Source organism: Lissotriton vulgaris, chromosome 4_1, assembly GCF_964263255.1.
Source record: "Lissotriton vulgaris chromosome 4_1, aLisVul1.2, whole genome shotgun sequence".
Taxonomy (NCBI): Eukaryota; Metazoa; Chordata; class Amphibia; order Caudata; family Salamandridae; genus Lissotriton; species Lissotriton vulgaris.
The window spans coordinates 61246888-61262166 of NC_141691.1; positions in this window are offsets into that span (position 1 = coordinate 61246888).

A 15279-nucleotide genomic window follows, 5' to 3' on the forward strand; every position below is an offset into this window, starting at 1 on the left:
AATAACACGAACTGCTGAGCAATTAAGGCGACTTTCCCATAGAGTTGTACGGAGCACGCGTCTGGGTTTCCTCACTTCACCCGTCCTCTGTGGGTGGTTCCTTGGGGTCCCAGCGATTCTACGTGCTTCAGGCACTGTGTCTAGTTAATTCGTTGTTGTTATACCATTTATTTAGTACTAGCTTACCCGTCGCGTGTTGCTGCGATCTCAGAAGAAAGGAAATTTAAGGAAACTTGTTATGATAACATTCAATTTACATTGTGTCATTTTTATTGAAACTTATTCATTTTAATATGGAAAACATTTTAAAGTGTTATTTTAATTCTGTTTATTTATTGAAGTGCCTGTGGATACACAGTATTTTTTGTTTTTCCGTCTGGTGCGTACACGAATAAATCAGAAGGTTTTCCGACGCGTGAGCTGGCCACATACAGTTGTCCATGTGAGAACCACGGATTCTCCAAATCTAGTCCACACACTTGCAGCGATTGTCCTTGTGCTTTGTTGATGGTCATTGCAAAAGCAAACACTGTGTGGTTCTCCTTTCATTTAGTCATTCAGGAGGTAATATTCTGGTAAAACAAGCTGCTTTACATTTCTTCAAGATTATGCCTGAAGGCTGCTCTCCATAGCTACCCCTAAAATAGCTTTCAATAAGGTTATCTTTGACCTCATCCATCATAAGGGTCGAGTGGACTGGTACAAGGTGCCCACTTTAATTAGTGGACAGCATATACCAGGCCAACTTCTCCCACCCCTGTCTTTACCTATCATGTGATGAAGCTAAGGATTACTAATTGAGTGATTTCATGAGATGTTACACATACTCAGCGGTGAGTGGTGATTTTTGTAGAGGCTTACGACCCGCATGATTAAGATAGATTGAGTAACTGACCTGTGGCTGCTGGGTTTCTGCCTCTGTTTCTCAAAGGTCCGAAGCCGAAAAACTTAGGGCCATATGTACAAGGGAAGTGGCGGAATGTGTTGTTAGCCTCCTTTGCTTAACGACACGCTCCGCCACTTCTGAAATGCAGGGCTGCACCATATTTACACGAATGTGGTGTAGCCCTGCGTTTCCCCTGTGCTGGCGCTAAATTTAGCTGCCCTGATCCAATGCAGGCACCTTTGCACTAGAGTGCAAGGAAGCCTGCGTTGAGGGGAGTGATTGTTTATGCTCAGGAAGTGCCCCTTCCTGAACATAAACAATCTTGAAATGCTGTTTTGTAACTTCTACGTGTGCTGCCTAATGTAGCAAAAACAGTTGTTGTAAAACAGCATTTTTTTAAAATGATTGTTTATGTGCAGGAAGGGGAACCTTCCTGCACATAAACAATCATTGGCATGTTGCTGTTTTCATGTGTGATGCACAACGCAGCACACATGAAAACCGCAAAAAAAGAGGAGAAATGAAACATTTCTCCTCGCTTCCCCAGTTTAAGACCATGTTTACCCTGGTCTTAATTCTGGCGCTGCCTCCTACTTACGCCTCCCTTGTAAATAGGAGGAAGCGTCAGAATCAATGTGTGTTGCCGTGGAACGCCCACCTCAACACCCATTGCCCACCCCTTTCACGCTGAGCATATCGTAAAAGGGGGCCTTATTTACAAGGCAGCGTTAAGCCGTGTTAAGTGGCTTAACGCTGCCTTGTACATAAGGCAAAGCCCTTATTGCCAAAGGAATGTCAAAAAAAATGACGTTCTTCTGGTAATAGGGGCTTATAACTATGCCCCATAGTCCTGAAGTGACACTTCTAATCAACTTGGGTTGAAACGTCAACATCTTATCCCTAGCTCACTGCTCTATTATGATGATTATGAACGTGCAATAATTGCTAACATATATTCTTTTGGAAATTATTGGATGAGCCTGTATTGTACAGTGTCTTGTGTTGGCTTTCATGTACTGTCACATTCACTTGAGCACTGCGTCGGTTGCACTTTATATATAATAAGTACACTGATGATTGTTGAGAGAATGCATAACAGCAAAAGAAACCTTTGTCAGACCTTTTTTGTTTGTGTTATAATTGAGAAATGTTCTCTATATTGTAGTAGTAACTACATTAAGATCACTTACTTTGGGTGTAATTCCTACTTACTGAATGATGCCCACTGCACTCTCTATATATATATATATATATATATCGAAAGAAGGTCCTTAACCGCTGATTCTCAAGCGGCACCAAGCAGGTACCGACCTCTTCCCCAGGAATAGAACGTTAAATAACGGGCCATTAAAAACGATGAAGTGCAAGCAGTCATTATTTATTTGTGCAAATTTCGGGCAGCTGCCCTCCCTCGTTCTGGTGAGCTTGTAGGGTGGTCCTTGTAATAACGTACTACCATCCACATGAGTGCCCTGCAAACATATCTCCAGCCTGCTACTGCAGAGCCAGTGTGTACTTTTAAAACTGCTATTTCGACTTGGCAAATACACCCCTTTGCCAGACCCCAAACCTTCCCTTTTATTACATGTAAGACACCCTTAAGGTAAGCCATAGATAGCCCCAGGGGCAGGGTGCAGTGCATCTAAAAGTTAGGGCATGTGCTTGTGAGTTTTGCAATGTCCTGGTAGTGGAAAACTGCTAAATTTGTGTTTCACTACAGCAACGCCTATCCCTTCCCATAGGTTAGCATTGGAGCTGCCTTGTTACAAGTGTATCTTCCAATTGGGAGCAAATAGAACATTTGAGTTTGGTGTTTCTGGTCTCACAATTTAAAAACCCATCTTTTAGTGAAGTTGGTTTTTAAATTGTAGGTCTGAAAATGCAATTTTTAGCATGTTGGCATTTTCTTACTTAACCATTCTGTGCCTCGACCTGTTTGTAGAATATACGACTGGGTTGGATGACAGTTGGGCTTTGTGAATTCACTGTAGACAGTCATACACAAAGGGAGCTGAGGTGTACCCTACATATCCTGATGGCCCATCACCATGCTGATGAGACTTCCTGAGCAATAGGTTTGGGAGGAGCTTACACTTACACCTGAATAGGGCTGTGCCTGTCCCACACAAAGAAGTGTGCACCCCCTGTAGTGTGTCTGGAGCCTTAACAAGGAAGAGCAGGGTCTTGGGCATACAAATACCTTTCTTTGAAGTCTCCCTACTTCAAAGGCTCAAGTGAGTATAAATACTGGACCTCTGACACCATATACTGAGAACACATCTGAGTGAGCACATTCTGCTAAAAGAAGAGCTGTTGTGCTGCCAGGAGAGATTGCCACTTTGTTGTTTGCTTTGCTGTGTTGGCCTGCTGCTTCTGTCTTGGGAGTGAGGACTGGACTTTGCTCTCTACATCCTGCTGTCTTAAGTTTCTCCAAGAGCTTGAGTTGAGCTTGCCTCCTGTTGGAAGTCTAAGGGCCATCAAAGACTTCACCTGTAGCACCTGGGCTCATCTGATAAGAGCACTACTTGCCAAGTGTTGCTAATTCCAGTTCCTGGGCACTTGGAAGTGAGTTTCAGTGTTACCAGAAGAAACCGACGTCGAGCGACTTCAGAACTGGCACATGTATGAAACTCTGACCCTTTGCATGCACCAAAGCCGTGGTCCCTGCTTGACGCAACAATGTGAATTGCAATGCAGGCTCTGAAGAACCGCCAAAAGGGTCTGCATGACTCCCGACCTTGCTCCATTGAGGTCGGACTGACTTTGTGGAGTCAGCGATGTCAAGCACGACCACATAACCCAGTTGGAGCTATTGTTTTCTAAAAGCTATACTTGATTTAATCTTTGAGAATTCATATCTTGACATGCTTGTGTATTTTGTATTTTTTTCGTTTTGGTCTTATTTTGCTCAAATAAACATTGGCTATTTTTCTGCCCTTAGGGCATGTGTGTGTGCAATATATGTGCACAGATCAATTTCAGGGGTGCAACAGGGTGTCATTCTGACACCCTTGTACCCTTGAAATTGCATGAGCAATTTGCGAGTACATACTGGTACTCGCAAATTGCTCATGCAATCTCCAATTCATTCCTATTGGCCTGGAGGCCCATAGGAATGAATGGGACAGCATTCCTTAATTGCGACTAGCAATTTGTGAGCAGCAATTAAGGAATGTGTGGGAATCGCTATTTTTATAGCGATTCCTACATGCATAGTCTTCTGCGATTCCTAAATAGCGATTCCTTAAAAATCGCTATTTAGGAATCGCAATTCCTTCTGTTGATAGATGTGGCAGATGATTAATAGGATAGACAGAATTGAAGTGCTAATTTTGCAAAACACAGCCATAAGCCCATCCAGTCCCTTGGATAGGAGAACATTAGAAATAGCAAGTCACATTTCCTCCTTTGCTAGTGGCTCATTCAGCAAATGTTTGCCGGCTGCCAATATTTTGGGTAGCTGGGACTCATCAAGGTACATTTGCCTTTTTCACATAAACATAAACCTACTCATCTTTCAGTTCAGTAATATAGATTTTTGTTGGGTGCACCGTCAGTAGTTTTGCCATTACTCAGCCCGGCCAACTAAGAAAACCATTGGTCGAGTTTGGCCAGTAAGTAGTTTGCTCTGTCTGTTGCCAGAGTCCTATTATGCCATTTTAGCATTTTAATCTTCCGATTTATCTTCTGGGATTGTGTGTGTTGCATGGATTCTGCTCAGACACAGAACTGTGCACAGAGACCCAGGACTTCAGTGAATTGTGGTGGACCAAAAAGCATCAGTGTCACATTAGCTCTTTGTCCTATAGCAAAGGAGCCAATGATTAGACATCCCAGAACATGCGACTTAGGTTACTTAGGAATGGTGGGAATCAAGAACACTCTTAGTTTGTTATTCTCATAGCAGTCCACAACAGGAGTAAAAAGAGACACAAGAAAGTTTAAAATATTTATTTTAACGATGTGCTCTAAGAGGCCGTATTTTTGCTAACACGAGCAGACATATGATTAGAAATAATATGATCAGCATTGTGACAATTCCATAAAACACAAAAGGAGAAATCATATTATAATGGTAATGGAAACGGGTTTTATAATGCCTAGTATTCCACCCTCCCTAGCTAGGCACTATGGGGCATATTATCAAGGGCATTATCGCCGCTTTAGCAGGACTTTTTCCCGCTAAAGCAACGATAATTTTATCGCCCTATTAGCAAGCTGTCGCTAACAGCAGTTAGCAACAGGTCCTAGGCGATAGCTACAGGTTTGGGGCCCGCTTTGCATGTCAGCGATATTTATCGCTAATGACATGCAAAGTGGGCGTACCCAACCTGTTAGCAACTGAAAACAGTCGCTAACACAGCTATCGCCTATTAGCAATGCAGGCAAAGCGATTAAAATATTCGCGCTAAGCGCGAATATCGCCATAACCTAACGCCTGCTCAGACCACTTCTTAACCTGTATATCCAATGGGAGGTGGATATTCAGGTTAAGACCCTATTGGCGATGATGCCTGAATATCCATGCATTTCCAGCGATATTCACAAATTGAGCCACTATCGCCGGATATTTTATCGCATTTGAGATAAACGTTGCTAATAGCACATTATCTCTGCGATAATACCCGTCGATAAAAAAAAATGCGCTAAGCACATCTAGCGATAATTATCGCAATTTATTGCTAAGATGCCCCTATATTTTATAAACTAAAGAAGGTCTCTTAGGCTTGAATAGGGGACCCCCATACCTCTAAGATCAGCAGGAGTGAATCACATCAGGATCTGCAACAGCTCTTTCTCTCTGGGATCGGATTTTCTCTGAGTGCCTGAAATCATGCCTACAGTGCAATATTAAAGGTGCCAACATTTTATTTGGCTGCAGCTGCATGTATGTTATGTCTAAAACGTGAAGCGATCAGCCCGAACAACAGCTACCTTGTTATGATAACCTTGGAGGCTTTAGCCCTCACTGTGCAAACCAGGGTCGCGATGTAAGTCTAGGGAGGCCAAAAACAAGCTATTCTCATGTGAAGTAAATCACGCAGCATAACTTGCAACAACAGCTATATGCAGTGTTGTGTGCAAAAGCAGCAAAAGGTAAAATGGCGTTTAAACTTCTAATAAGCCGGGGGCGTGGCTTCGCGAGCGGCGATGGCGGTTGCAGCTTGCTAGAGCTCCCGCCGGCCCGCTATTAATCCGGCAGTTTATCCCGGTCCCCGAGCCCAAGCTTCACAACCCATGCAGGGCAGACATTGCTGATGGTGCCAGGGATCCTCCGGTGCAGTCGGCGGAGCCCCCGAGTGGTCGGGCGCGACTGGACAGCGGTGTGAGGAGTGCGGCCTGGCGTGCTGAGGAGAAGCCGGGGCCTCGATTTTGGCGCCCCCCGGCCGGAGGGCCTCTGTGTGGGTCGGCTGGCCCGTCGATTGCCGTGGACTTTGTCTGCCCTGAGGGCTGAGAGGAGGCTGGCGATTCTCCCCCAAGAACCCCGCTGGGAGTGTGGAGGTCCGTAGGGCTGCATGCCCGACTGGCCGGACGTTGCGGCCCTGTGGACCAGGTACAGCCGGGGCCTCGAGTTTCGTGGTCCTCGCTGCGGGGGTCATCATCCGCCTCTGCCACAGCTGGGCCTCGGCGGAACCTGGGGGAACAACATTGATTGGAGGGGGCCCCGGCTCGGAGTGCGGGATCTCCTCTGCTGATCATCCACAAGCAGAGGTCCCGAAAGTGGCCGGACGGTGGCCTGCAGACCGGACCATTGAGGAGAAACCGGGGCCTCGATTTTGGCGCCCCCCGGCCGAGGGCCTCTGTGTGGGTCGGCTGGCCCGTCGATCGCCGTGGACCTTGTCTGCCCTGAGGGCCAAGGGGAGGCTGGCGATTCTCCCCCAGGAACCCCGCTGGGGGTGTGGAGATCCGTAGTGCTGCGAGCCCGTCTGGCCGGACGTTGCGGCCCTGTGGACCAGGTGCAGCCGGGGCCTCGAGTTTCGTGGTCCCCGCTGCGGGGGTCACCATCCGCCTCTGCCACAGCTGGGCCTCGGTGGAGCCTGGGGGAACAACATCGATTGGAGGGGGCCCCGGCTCGGAGTGCGGGATCTCCTCTGCTGATCATCCACAGGCAGAGGTCCAGAAGGTGGCTAGATGGTGGCCTGCGGACCGGACCATTGCCGGCATTACCGCGTGACTGGCAGCGAACTGTGAGTACCTCCCCTGGGTCCCTGAATACTGCAGGAGTGGCGGCCGGTTCTGGGAAGCGGGAGACCGGCGTTGCTGAGCCCGCGGCACACGGCGGAACGGCACGGAACGGCCAACAGAGTGTGGGACGCGCTGACCATCGGAGACGGGGGTGTAGGCCCCGGGGCCTGCCTTGACCTGACCCGAGTGTGGGGCCGGACCAGGGGTATGACCATCTGACCCTCACAGTGGGAAGGGAGCTGCTGTGTGGGCCCCCCTGTTGGACTTAGCAGACGTGATCGAAGACCCTACACTGCCATATCTGCCTACACTGTCGGTGGTCCAAGTACAATCCGCAGCCATGACCAGAGGAGGCGGCGGCCTCACCAAACAGGCGACCATCGATAAATTCACAGGGCCCAGCGGGGGCCCCGGATCCTCGGGAGGAGGACAACAAGGAGGGGGGCCGGACACTGCAGCACTTATGGCGGCCATCACCCAGTCCAGGGACATGCTAGGCGCCAAAATAGGTGCGGTGGGCGCAGATGTCACCCTGTTGCGCCACGACTTGCGGAATGCGGTGGCACAGATTACGGAGGCCGAATCTAGGGTGTCGGTAGTGGAAGAGGACGTGGGCGCCCTGAAGAAGAAAATGGCTGCAATGGAAACTGCGCAACGGGGCCTAGCGCTCCGGGTGGAGGATGCAGAGGGGCGCGCATGTCGAAACAACCTCCGCTTCATTGGCTTTCCAGAACGATGCGAGAAGGGTAACATGGAACAATTTCTTACGCAGTGGCTGGAGACATGGCTGCCCCCGGGGGTTCTATCTAACTGCTTCGTCATTGAACGCGCGCATCGCGCCTTGACGCAGAGGCCGCCGGAGGGCGAGCGGCCCAGAGCAGTAATTGCTAGACTTTTGAATTATCATGATCGAGACGTCATTTTGAAGGAAGCAAGAACCAGGGATGCCATTCTCTACGAGAATCGGAAGATAATGATCTTTCCTGACTATACCAAGTCGTTCAGCAACAGCGCCACTCCTTCATGGCCGCAAAGGCGAAGCTGCGGGGTCTGAAGCTCCAGTACTCCCTGCTGTACCCGGCTCGCCTGAGGGTGATTTTCCAATCGCAGACACTATTCTTTGACACTCCGGAGGACCTCTTTAAATGGACCGACGAAACAGTGAGAATCAGGCCGAACACTCAGCCGGGACTGAACCCGGGCTCTCCGAGGGGATCGTCGCAGGAACGGAGGGATCAGACGGTCAAGGGCAGGAGAAATCGGAGGTCCAAATCACGAAAGAGGTCAGTCTCCGTCAATGGCACGCAAGACAGCGGCAGAACTGAGGACTCGGATCATTCTGGAACAGATAACTGAAGACCATGAAACTCTGTGCTTCTCGTTTGGTATTATAGGTCCTGGCTAATTGGGACAGGGCTCTTGAGGTTCAGTAGACTGGAAGCATTGTCACTGCCTCAGCATCGATTCATAACTGAGTTATTGAACATGGGTGGAGTTGTGGGGTGGGGTTCGGGGACTGCATCCTAGGGGCTGCCACTCTCCTACTCATGTGGGAGTTGATAGGGGAGGGGGGATGAGTTCACTGTTTTCCGGGGAGTTGGGATCCATTGGCATGGTTGGTCCTGGGCCCTCTGTTTTGGACTCGGGGCTGCCCTTGCTGCGACAGGTACTTCATAGTTCAGTGAGGTATAGGAGGGGGGAGGTGGGGTGTGGGTGGCCAGGGCAGGGACTGTTGAGTTGGGGACGGGGGGTGCTCGGGAATGTGTGGGCGGGAGGTCTGTGGCTATTTTGGGGGTTGGGGGTGAGGGGGGAGAGCGGGTGTTGCTCTTCCTGCTGTTTTGGGGTACTGGGATTGGTGGGGGGGGGAATGCACGTGTCATTTGCAATGGCGTTGATATCAGTGCGCGGTGGGTGGCATTGGAGCAGAGGGCCTGTTTGGTGGGTCCAGCTTGATTATGGCTGAAATGACTCATAGACTCCCCGAGGAGTCCTTACGAGTGATCACGTGGAATGTCAGGGGGATGCTAGACAAGATTAAACGTGGGGCAATATTGCGCTGGGGGAAAAGAGAGGTCGCAGATGTGCTCTTGCTCCAAGAAGGGGTATTGGCCGTTCCTCCTGACCCGCTAGCTCGCCAGAGGCTACAGTATCGAGCCTGCGCTCTAACCTAAATGTGCTTTGTGATTTGCTACATCTTTTAATTCTGTGACTAAAAACCGAATTTACTTGTATTTTTAAAATTTGCATTTCGCATTTCCCGCACTCACTGATCAAATCGCCACACTTTGCTGATTGGTGTGCAGTAGCCGCTTTTCGGGTTGCTTGTTCGTTTTCCCTCTGATTAGCAAGGGGGAGGACACCACTTCCTGTTTAGTATTTGCTTGGCGGTTAGCGCTCTAGCACCTGGGTCTCTCGGGGCTATTTAGGCTGAGCCTGTCATCTACGCGCTGCGGTAAGGGGTAGTGGCAGTTCCTCCTGACCCGCTAGCTCGCCAGAGGCTACAGTATCGAGCCTGCGCTCTAACCTAAATGTGCTTTGTGATTTGCTACATCTTTTAATTCTGTGACTAAAAACCGAATTTACTGGTATTTTTAAAATTTGCATTTCGCATTTCCCGCACTCACTGATCAAATCGCCACACTTTGCTGATTGGTGTGCAGTAGCCGCTTTTCGGGTTGCTTGTTCGTTTTCCCTCTGATTAGCAAGGGGGAGGACACCACTTCCTGTTTAGTATTTGCTTGGCGGTTAGCGCTCTAGCACCTGGGTCTCTCGGGGCTATTTAGCCCTCGCCTCTTTATGAGCGCGCAGCGATCGCGCGCAGTGGAGCCGAAGCTACGCCGAAGAGTAGCCAAAGAGTAGCCCGTCTGCGCCCGTCCGCGACAGGACGGGGCCAGGGGCCACTCACTCTGCTCATATTTCTTTTATCTACCATGGCCTCATCAGAAGACACACGTCTCAGGTACACCCCCCAATCTCTATTAGCTCTTCGACCTCAGGGACAACCGAGATGTGCCTGCGACAACTGGCCATATCCTGAAGGCCCGTTCTCCTGTTTTCAATGTAGATTTCAAGCCACTTCCAACACAATCATTACTGGTTTCACAAGGGCTACTAACACTGAAACGAAAGGCTGGAAAAGCTTTCTTTTAAATGTCCGATCACTCCCCCGACACCACGTCGAGATTTGGGACACTATTCAGAGCCTCAAACCAGAAGTATGTTTCCTTACGGAAACCTGGCTGAAGCCCCATACTGTCCCGTCTATAACTCTGGGAATCCCTCAGGGATATAAAATTCTAAGACAGGACCGCCCGATAAAAACTGGTGGTGGAACCGCCATTATTTACAAAGAAAAGCTTCATATTACAGTGTTAGAACAAACTATTTTACCTTCTATGGAAATAATGATTTTCAAAATAAACACTAGAACTAAGGATCACTGGAGAGGTGCTCTAGTATACCGGCCCCCGGGCCCTAATGCTGGCTTCTCACTTGCCTTAACTGAAATATTAGCCTCACATATGAGGGCCAAAGAAAATGTTATCTTACTTGGAGATTTTAATTTTCATGCGGACATAGCATAAGATTCTGACACTAAACTCCTCCTAGCCGACCTTGCTCTACTAGGTCTCCATCTACCAAACTGTGGCCCCACCCATAGGAGAGGCCACACTCTGGATTTAATATTTACCAACCATCCCTCAATGCAATGCCACCCCCCCAAATCCATAAACTGGTCTGATCATAGCATGCTAGAATTTTCCTTTTTACAACTAACCAAATCCTCTGATCCTCCTACTACTCTGAGCATCAAACGGAGATCATGGCACAAAATCACCCCAGACTCCTTTGAGCAAGTCTGGAGAGAGCCTATTATCTCCGACTCAGACAACACTGAGTCGGCCCCATCCAAACTTAACAATACCCTTCTGGATGCCATAAACCTTTTAGCCCCACAAACACTTGTCAAACAATCCTCGACCACCAAAAAAGAGACATGGTACACTGAAACACTAAAAATAGAGAAACAAAAATGCAGAAAGCTGGAAAAACTATGGAGGAAGAATCACTCTCGCGCCAGTAAGGAGCTTTACTTGCAGGCAATATCTACCTATTATAAAAACATTAAAAAGGCAAGAAAAACCTGCTTAATATCTCAGCTTGATGAAGCTGGCAACTCAACCAGAGAATTATACAAAATCCTCAACACCTTTACCAATCCCTCGGCATGTGAAAGCCCTGACACGTTCTCTCAAGAGTTGTGTAACAACATTTCTCAATTCTTCGAAGACAAGATTGACACTATTTACAATAAAATCTTGGCCAAACACCCCAATAACTCGAAAGACCCTAGTGCCCCAGGCAAAAAGACCCACACAGACACCTTCCTTGACATCCCGGAAGCCACTGAGAATGATATTTTATCATTATTGAGCAACATGAAATCTGGCTCTCCCCATGATCTTCTCCCCGCCAGATTGACGAACAACCTGAGCAGGATACTATGCCCAATCATCCGAAAAATTCTCAACCTCTCCTTTAAAGAAGGTAAACTCCCTCAGCAGTGGAAAGAGGCAGTAGTGAATCCTATACGCAAAAACTCCACCTCTCCTTGGACGGAACTCTCCAACCTCCGCCCCATCTCTCTTCTACCCCTCCTGAGCAAGCTGGCTGAGAAATTTGTTAACACCCAGATTTCCAGTTTCATAGAGGCGACAGGGGGCCTGGACCAATCTCAATCTGGGTTCAGGCCCAACTACAGCACCGAATCAGCACTCCTCTCCGTGACCGATAACATCAAGATGTCACAGGATAGAGGAGGCTCGATGATTCTGGTGCTGTTAGACCTGTCGGCCGCTTTTGATACTGTGTCCCATAAAATCCTTCTGAGCCGGCTGCAGGGAGTGGGCATTGGAGAACAAGCCCTTGCATGGTTGGAAAGTTTCCTTTCAGGACGCTCACAATCTGTCAGCCTGGGCCCCTACCGTTCCATCTCAAGGGCGCACACGAAGGGGGTGCCACAGGGCTCATGCCTAAGCCCCACATTATTTAATATGTATGTGACCCCCCTTGCTGAGATTGTGAGGAAGTATGGATTCACACCAGTGTCCTACGCCGATGACACTCAACTTCTCTACCCTTTCCATGCCCTTAAATCCAATGTTAGGGAAAACTTTGCTGAAGGCATGTTTCAAACTGGATGGCCTCCAATTGCCTCCAATGTAATGTCGGGAAGACGGAGGTAATGCTCTTTGGGAAGGCTACCATACTCTGGTCTCCCGACTGGTGGCCGCTGGACTTAGGACCAGTGCCCTCCCCAAAACTGACTGTCAAGAATCTGGGTGTGAAACTGGACCAAAACCTAACCCTAAAAGAACACGCAAATGTTATTGCAGGAGCTTGTTTCCGCACCATTGGCCTGCTCAGACGAGTTTTCCCTCTCTTACCGGACACCTACAGAAAGACCCTTGTACAGGCCCTGGTAATAAGTCGATTAGACTATTGTAACGGGCTCCTGATACTAGCCAACGAGGATGCCATTAATCGACTACAGGTGGTTCAGAATACAGCCGCCAGACTGATTCTGAACGCTCCTACAAGAACACATCCTAGCAGACAGGATACAAGTGGTGGCCATGGGAGATTTTGAATCGAGCCCTTTTACCCTTCCAGGAGGGGTTCCTCAGGGCTCCTCCCTGAGCCCTACCCTATTTAATGTTTATGTTACCTCCCTCGCCCCGTTGATTCGTTCTTTTGGCTTCGAATTAACATCGTATGCAGATGATACTCAAATAGTGGTATCTCTGCTCCCGGGGCGAGAGGAAGGAATTGCGGCCAGATTCCAGGATTGCATGATGGCAGTAAGTTCATGGGTGGCTAAGAACTGCCTTAAATTGAATTCCTCTAAAACTGAGGTTCTTCTCTTTGGAAATGTGACCAATCTCTGGACCCCTGACTGGTGGCCTCACGAAATGGGAGCCCTACCCATTCCAGCCACTACAGTAAAAAACCTGGGGGTAATTATTGACTCCCAACTCTCCTTTAAAGCACAGGCTAATGCCTTATCATCCTCCATTCACTGGATAATAAAAACTATTAGGAAAATCCTTCCTTTCCTCTCCAGTGATAGCAGGAAAACGGTGGTGACAGCACTTGTGCTGTCTCGCCTTGACTACTGCAATAGCATGTATCTGGAGGCCCAGCAGGGAGTTCTGAACAAATTGCAAACGCTACAAAATGCTGCTGCCCGACTGATTACTGGTCTACCTAAGTTTGCATCGGTAGCTCAGGAATTAAAAAATCTACACTGGCTTCCAATACGGAAACGTATCATGTTTAAGGCTCTTTGTATGGTATTTAAGGCAGTAAATGGAATAGGTCCATCCTTCCTTCAAGAACACCTCCAACTGTACAAACCAGGGCGACAACTAAGATCTGCTAATAAAAGCCTGGTCATGACTAACCGTATTAGGAAAGCCCGTTGGGGAGGCCGTAGCTTCTTCCACGGAGCATCTAACATCTGGAATGAATTGCCTCTCGCCCTAAAACAAAGCAATGATCTCCTGACCTTCAGGAAAAATATCAAAACATGGCTTTTTAACCTCCAGTAACTTTCTTTGCCTCTTGGAGATAATGTATCGTTTCAGCGCCAGGACACCGCCCGGTAACAGCGCGCTCAACAAATGGTAAAAAAAACAACAACAAAAAAAAAACACCTTCCGGGCCCCTACTGAGAGAACTTCATTGGCTCCCAATACGGCAACGTGTTAAATTTAAAATCTGCTGTACCGTCCATAAATGCCTGTTTGGAAACGGCCCCAATTACTTGACCCAAAAGCTACAACTTTACAAACCGGACCGCGCTCTGCGTTCAAGCAATCAACTTCTATTAAAACCCCCTCTTATCAAAAAGACCAGACAAGGCGGCCGCGCCCTCTCCCTAGTGGGGCCGACCCTGTGGAACAATTTGCCCCTCAGCCCCAGACAGATCACTAATCATCTATCCTTTAGAAAAAGGCTCAAAACCAACTTGTTCCTAGAGTAATAACTAGCTGTAGCTTTGTCATCGAAACATCAGCTCATCTGCAATGCCCTTTTTCTCACCATCTTAGCGAGCAAAGCGCGGAGATACCCCGACCAGGGTCGATTCTTGCGCTATACAAGAAATTAAATAAATAAATAAATAAGAAACCCACATGATGGGCTCGAAAGTACTAGGTCTGCAGAGGTTTGGCTATCAACAGGTTTTTCACGCCGGATTTTCCAGGGGGTCCAGAGGGGTGGCTATCTTGATTCATCGCAGGGTGGCCTACGTCGATGAGAAGCAGTGGGTGGACCCACAGGGTCGCTATATTAAGGGCATGGTGGGCACTGAGCCGGTGGTCTTTGGAAGTGTCTACGCCCCCCCCCCCCTGCAGTGGGCCCTGGCCGAGAAGCTGTTCACGGTGTGGGAGGACACCCCAGACTCCTTAGCGGTGGTTGGGGGTGATTGGAATGAGGTGATGGAGGTATGTATGGATCGCCAGAGGCGCCAGGAAGTGGTTGGGATCCCTCCCCCCCCTCCTACCCGACTGCATGCTATGATTGAGGGAATGGGCTGGGTGGATACGTGGCGACATATGCACCCTACTGCACGCAAGTATACGTATGTGTCGGCAGTGCATGGCTCCTTTTCAAGACTGGACTATGTGTTTGTGCCCAGAGTGTTCCTGTGCAGGGTAAAGGACGCAGAGATCTTACAGAGGGGACTGTCCGATCACTCCCCGGTGTCGGTTAGGGTGGAACTCCTTAGAAAACGTCAGCCATTCAGATGGCGGATGTCCTCGTGGCATCTCCAGCAGCCTGCCTATGTCCAACATCTGCGGGAGGCGATAGACCACTATTGGCGAGACAACCTGGTAGGCGATATAGACGCAGGGGTGGTGTGGGAGGCTATGAAGCCCACTACACGGGGGGTGGACATCGCGTGGTGTACTGCGGCCCGTCGTAGGCGTCGGGAGACGATCACGGCGGCGGCCACGCTGGTGGAAACCTTAGAGCAGCAGAGCCGGGGAGGAGGCGATGAAGTTGGGATACGGTTGCTTCTCCAGGCACAGCAATCCTATGCGTCTGTCTTAATAGATTATGCCAAAGTGAATTGCAATGCAGGCTCTGAAGAACCGCCAAAAGGGTCTGCATGACTCCCGACCTTGCTCCATTGAGGCCGG